A 6,942-nucleotide genomic window follows, 5' to 3' on the forward strand; every position below is an offset into this window, starting at 1 on the left:
AAGGGTTCAGGCTGTAGAATAAAGGAGCTCAGACCAAATACTGACTTTCAAGCCTGTTTATACCTTACGGTGCTGTATTTGTATTCATTGTTGCACATTTCAATAAAAGGTTTTTCTAACAACACAAAAAAAATCAAGGGCAGTTAAAGACTTTTGCACAGAGCTGTAGAATGAAGTGCAGCCATTAGTAACACTGCTAATTACACTTTTTGTTCCATTTTCTTCAGCTTAAACGTTCATCGGTTATTTCTGTCTTGTGCTAACGGCGCAGCAAAAAGGTCATTCAACTTAGGTGTTGAAAATTGAAAAAAAAAAATGAATAAATAGGTACATTTTTTTCTAATATTATCATCCCAAGAGTTTATGTGCTTTGTGTGCCAAGTTGCTGTGACAGACCAAGGAAATCCCGTCTCATCCATCTTAGTTTTACATGTCAGACGTCGAGTGAAATAAGATATTGAAGCGTTTAAGACGAATAAAACAGTCCATTTACTGTGGTTATGAGCACCAGCCAAACCAAACCAGTGGGTTGGAAGGGAGGGGGGGCTGCTAAATGACGAGGACTTTTCAAGTAACTTTTTTCTTTGATTTATGTCATCGTCTGTCACTGCTGTCCTTCCTCTGCTGAAATTTGCCCAGGCTCTCTGAGGAAATAAAGAGCGGACTATATTAATCCGTTCAGCGCTGTTTAAACGAAGCGCTCTAAAGACTTCTCTCTAGGTTGGAGGGGGTTGGGGGACAAATGCCAGGTCAGGAGGGATATTAAAAACAGCTTGACACCACTTGATTTTCAATCTGACCCCAGCTTTATGAGCAGCAGATGATTTGCACAGAGGACGGGGATTTTCTCAGGCTCCTACAGAGCACCACAGGCCGCAGAAACGGCCGGTTGAGTCCTCACACTTGCGTCATTGTGGTTTTCACAGCTACTCTTTTGCATATTTGTCACTGCTGCAGTTGCAGGTTTTGATTTGGACCCTAAATTACATCAATAGCCTTTGTACTGTTCTTGCAGACCTCTGTTGGGGGGTGGGGTACCATTTTAGAGCGATAAATAGAATAAAAAGACACCAGCTTGTTGTCAGATGAGAATGCAAATCGAGCAGCTGCCTCTGGGCTTGTTGAAAGGCAAAAATGTAGAAACTGAATGGAATATAATGCAGGGAAAGAATTCATTAAAAAAAACCCTGCATATAGTATAAGTTCTTTCAAATACAGGCATGTATGATTTGAGTAAATGTGTGAGTATAATGGCATGTATAAAGTGCCAGTGTAAAAGTGAAGCATTCCATCGAACTCTTCAGTGAAATTGCCATGAAATTAAACTCAACTTCATTTTGCGGGCGACCCCCTGGGCTCAGTGGTCATTGGATCTCTGGGGGGAGGGTTCTGGACCGGTGTATGTAGATATGCCTCAGTTCTATTCCTTAACACCTGCCTCAAGAGAGGAAAGTTTTAATGAGTGGTCGGTCTGTTGCGGTGCGTACCAAATCACCTAAATTGACTCGAGCCTTGTTAAGTAGAAGGACTTTGCTGTTGAACGCACTCTGTGACACTGACAGGATTAAAACAAGACATGTATCATGTTAAGTTGGAGTGCATCAGTTGTTGGATTTGAGTGCTTTAAGTGGCTCAAAAGGATTGAAAGTTCACAGATGGAGCAGCAGCATAATCACCACCAGTCATGGCAGGTCAGGCACCCTCCATACGCAATCTCCGTGTCATCCAATAGAGGGTACTGTTTAGTTTCCAAGCCAGACCAAACCTGCTCAGCCCCCTGGCACTGGAATCAGAATGCAGACCGAGTCCTCCCGCTGCTGCTGGTGGTGACACATTCAGTATGGCTCTTATAAACCACCTTGAATCACCTGAAAAAGCGCACATAGACATCATGACCTCCTTCAGCTCCGTCTGTCCACAGGATGAACCCTCACTTGTCTAATTTTCTTTTAGAGTTAGAGGACTTGAGGGGAGGCTGTGAAAGCTTTGAAATTAATACAAAAAAACACAGGCAACATCCACGTGTCTCAGTGCTAACAACAAAAAAAAAAACGTTCTTACAGATCAATCTGCTTTTCTATCCCTTAGCATGTTTAAAACATAATCATGTCAGGGAACAGGTTTTCTCTACGTTGCCAAAAGGGCCTGTTATAGCTCGTACTGGAGAGTTTCTGAGGATCATCAAGTGGGGTTGTTGTCAACGCCAAGTTTCATTATCTGGCACACAGCAGGGTCTTACATTCTGAACTCCTCTGACAAAATGACAAACACCAGCTGTGGGTAGTACACTGCTCAGTGTGTTGGCAGACTAGACATGTCTGGCAGGAAGAAATATTATTTTACCTGCGCTCCAAGAACACCAAACGCACCTAAAAATGGAGGCCGCATGATGGCTCAACCTCAGGAGGCCTCCAGTTAGACTTCACAAGAACCGCTTAGCAAAGTGAGGCCACTGAGAGCTACTATGTAAGCATCTGAAACAGGGAGTCGAAAAAGGTGGAGGAAGAATTATTTGGTTGTTAGGTTCCAGTTGGTTTGCAGGGTACACTTTTATGTGGCTCAGTGTGGGGGCAGTGGGCTCAGCTCAGACCTCCTGTGGCAGCTGTTTGAATTTCCACTTGGCTGTCAGAATGGCATCATCACAGAGAAACTCTATATGGAGGGTTTGCTTTGATTTAGCCATTCTGTTTGTATCAGTGCCCGCCAGCATCTTCTTTCTGACTGGCTCCAAGTCCTCTCAATCAAGTACGCAAAGGTAGGAAATTGTAAGACATTACACATTATGTGAAGTGGTGACATTTATGGCCAGCAATGAAAGCCTGGCTGGAGAAACCAGGTCAGTGTTATAAAAGAGATTGTGTATTTGACTCATACAGAAGCACTTAACCCTATTCCTCCAAGACACACAACTCGTCTCTCATAGGAGTACTAAAAAACAGTGGAAAAATGCAAGCAAATGATGTTCTTGTAATCCTACAATGCAGTCTCTAAGAAGTTCATAAAAAACTGTCATCAATTGATTAATGTCCTGTGTCACAATTTATTTATTTATTTATTTTTTTTTGTACATGCACAGGAACAGAAAAATTACCACACAGGAATACAGACTCAGGACATAATGTATGCACTGTGATAGACTGGCGACCTGTCCAGGATATACCCTGCCTCTTGCCCAATGACAGCTGGATCGGCTCCAGCCCCCCTGCGACCCTAAATTGGATTAAACGGATATAGAAAATGGATGGATGAATGGACATAATGTATGATAAAATAAAAAATCAATGTTTTTAATTTGGAGTTAAGTCATCCCACAGTTTAATCTTGATCCAGTCATTAAAAAGGACTGCTGCTCATCTTTCACGCAAATAAGCAGAGAAAAGATAAACTACTGATCAAAACTGAAGTAGGTCTGACTTCACCCCAAAACAACTGACAAATAATAGTTTAGCTGGTGGTAAGTTGCTATCATGTCCAATGGTGAAATGGGCATCTTTACAGCGCTGTACCTTTGGAACATGTTGCAGAATGTTTTTTATTTTCATGTATAATTACACACACAAGAGCAATTCTACTTCGAGCTGCATTATCTGAGTGTGCTGGTCCAAATTTGACAAATTCAACTTAAGTTCAGTTTCAGTTGGTCTTAATTGGACTAACACAATAATCATATTTTGTGTCAGCTGTAACAGGTGAAAACATCTATTCCTGGGGACAGCCTCGGAAATACGTGGACCAATCTGAGGCTGCTCTTGGTTGTATTTAGCTTAGTTTATGCTTTTCCGTAACATCAACGGTGTCGACGGGAAGCCGTCATTGAGCATTAGAAGTTCTGCGTCGAGGGAACGCGTTGCGCTGCAATTCACCATGCCGCTCGGGGGGGTGTGGCTGTGTGTTTGTGTGGTTTCAGGGTTTTTTCTTCCGGTCACAGTTAACAAAAGTAAACAATGGCAACCGACGTGGAGCAGCTGTATTTGCAGTTGGAGCTCATTAATATTGAAGAACAAATGCTTATATTGCAAATCCTTATATTGCTGTGCCATAGCTATGCCGTTGAAATGACGGAGAAGCATAAACTACGCTTTAGTATGCCATTATTGGTCATGTAGGCTGACTTTGCTTTGGAAAACACAGTAGTCACAGTACACAAAAATCTTGACTTGAAAATTAAACATCTCTCTAAGGGAGTAACTGGATTATTTCTAATTTACAATTAAAGCCTCTTAGATGACAGATGAAACAGTTGCAAAAGCTTCGAAGTCCAGTGGCCTTCTACACTCCTTACAATCACAATGACCTGGTGGACTAATAATTGATTCACATATACGGTAACAATGGCACTGACTAAGGGAACTAAGGCAATTACAATGTTGCCAATGTTCAACGCAATTCTTGGAATAACCAGAAAGCCGAGGCCAGATGAACTGCGGTGTCTCGCTGTGGTCAGAGTTATCGTGGAGCCGCATCATCAGCACCCGTCTTGTCAGAGCTCTGGCTATTCTCCAGTGTGAAAAAGCCCTTATGAGTCAGAGGGTCTCTTTAGAGTGACCAGGGAGAAAGCCATGGCAACAAAAAAAAAAAAGAGGTCCCCGTTAACCCACGCCATCACTCTTGGTCATTTACAAATGCCAAACAGAGGAGATTCAGCACTGCATTGGTGTGTGCTTACACACATCAAGCCAGCATCTTGGAATCAGCTTTATGACATGTTCTGTAATGCTGGCCTGTCTTTACACATGTAACCTGTTTCGCTTCTGTTACTACCTCCCTTGCCAGTTCAGATCAATTTTGACCCCACCCTCCATTTCATATTCGCACTGCTGAACATGACATAGATGTGCAACAAATGCTCATCAGCCCTGGCTCGAAAAGCATATGTGAAAAGTCATTCTAACCCTTAAATAGTATATTTTCTAGGCATGTCAGCACACCTATGGTCCAAACTGAAACATTTCAACAATTTTAGATCTTTTATCAGAATTAATTTTTAATACAGAAAGCCACAGGATGAATCCTGTTGGCCTTTGTGATAGAGAATGAAGATGTAGTGTTGCATGTTGGTACAAGGGTGCCCCATTGCAATGATTGTCCCTCTCCATTACTGGTGTCTGCTTCCATAGTTACCTTTTGTTAGGCTTAAAAGTTGGTTCCAATTGGTGCCCACTAATAAAGAAGGAAAGAGATAGAGAGAGTAAAGGACAGAGAAAGGGGACCATACTGAGAATAACTGAATCATACTGCCAGGGAAAAATATTTGGCCTAAGCTCGACAAACAACATAGATCCATAAAAGAAAATATCTATCAATGGTTATGTCCTTGATTAATTCAAACAATTGAGTGGTGACTAGTTTTCCTCCTTTCTTCTATTTTGTCTCATTTCCACCAACCAAATTCTAGCTCATTTTATCTTGATTACATGTGCTGGGTTATGCAGTGTATCTGAAAGTTTCCTGTGATTCTGGTTAGTAGGGACAAAATGCAAATGTTATTTATCCCCATACATATATAAATGATCCATTAAAAGTAAGAGCAAATTATGACAGCAATCATTTGTCAGGCTGTGGCCTTTCTACATGTTTATTGCAGTCTTATGAAGTACACTGATCGGCCTTACTTACCAAGCTGGATGGCATAGGGCTTGTCCGCTTCCCCCAGCCACTCAGTCTAATGGCCCTGAAGGGTCTTGTTTATAATAGTCCCATGCTTTTAGAGGCCATTTCCAGAGATGCAACCAGCTCTTTGCACCAGGTTGTTAAAATGTGAATGGGAGACTAATAAAGGTGCAATTACAAAGATTGTGTTTGGATGTGGTGATACTGTCGCTGACTGGGAGTGTGTATGTGCATCGTGCAGCTGAAGAGGTGGGTTGGATAGTTTATGATGATGATAATGGATGGTCGAGGCACACCCAGGTGGCTCACAGGCTTGTGTCTGAGCTGCCTGTCAATGCAGAAAGCTGACATATGCTAAGTCTTCAAAGAGGGAAAACATGGATAAATAAGACACTGAATATGCAGTTCCCTTCATCTTGTTACAATATATATATAGAATAAAGTTGAATCTATTTGAATACTTCAGAAGCAGCTGAACAGCATGAAATCTTGTGTTATGGTCACTTAAGCTGTGTTGATTAGGCTTTCAGCTGGAGGATCACAACACTGAGATGTAGCATGTGAGAACATGCCATGGATGGTTGAAAACTGCTGCAGAGCGGCACTGCAAGAAAAAATCAAGTTATTTTTTTGGCTGCTTTTTATGTGCACAGGACTTCAAATACAAGTATGTTAAAACAGATACATAATAAACAAAATGTGACTGCGACTATCAAAACACTGACATCTTAGTAAGAATCACGCTTTCTTAAACATTGGAACTGCAGGTTTACCTCATGCTCTAAAGAAAATTAATGACAACTAATGGTCAATAAATGCCCCAGAACACACACAGCAGCTATATTATATATAGTGTGTCTTTGATTTACACACTTCCTGGTTTGTTACGCTAATAAACTTTATGAGTATTAGAAAAGAGTGTTTAAATTCAGTACCTGTTTTATCCTGTGCTGCACATGGGCCTGAAGCCTATACCAATCTACCCAAGGAACAGGGTTCACCTTGGATGAATTGCCAGCCCATCACAAGAGAATCCCCAATTAACCTTTGAATTGTGTGAGGATGTGGAGAAAACCCATGCAGAAAAGGCCCAGCCGTGATCCCAAAGAGGAACCTTCACCGCTTTTCAATTTTTAATACTTTTTCAAAATGAATTAGATGACAGTTTAAGCTTTTGATTTTTTTAAGTTAATGAGAATGATGTCTAAATGAAGTCTTTCAATAAAGGCTTGTTTCACACCGAGAGTCTAATTCCTCACTCCAGTGCTCCTCAAAGTGGAGCCCTCAGGGGGTATGCTGATCCTTTTGAAAATGAGAAACAGTTTAATTTCA

This window comes from Leuresthes tenuis, unplaced genomic scaffold (genome assembly GCF_036924035.1).
Source record: "Leuresthes tenuis unplaced genomic scaffold, fLeuTen1.0.hap1 SCAF_3, whole genome shotgun sequence".
Taxonomy (NCBI): domain Eukaryota; kingdom Metazoa; phylum Chordata; class Actinopteri; order Atheriniformes; family Atherinopsidae; genus Leuresthes; species Leuresthes tenuis.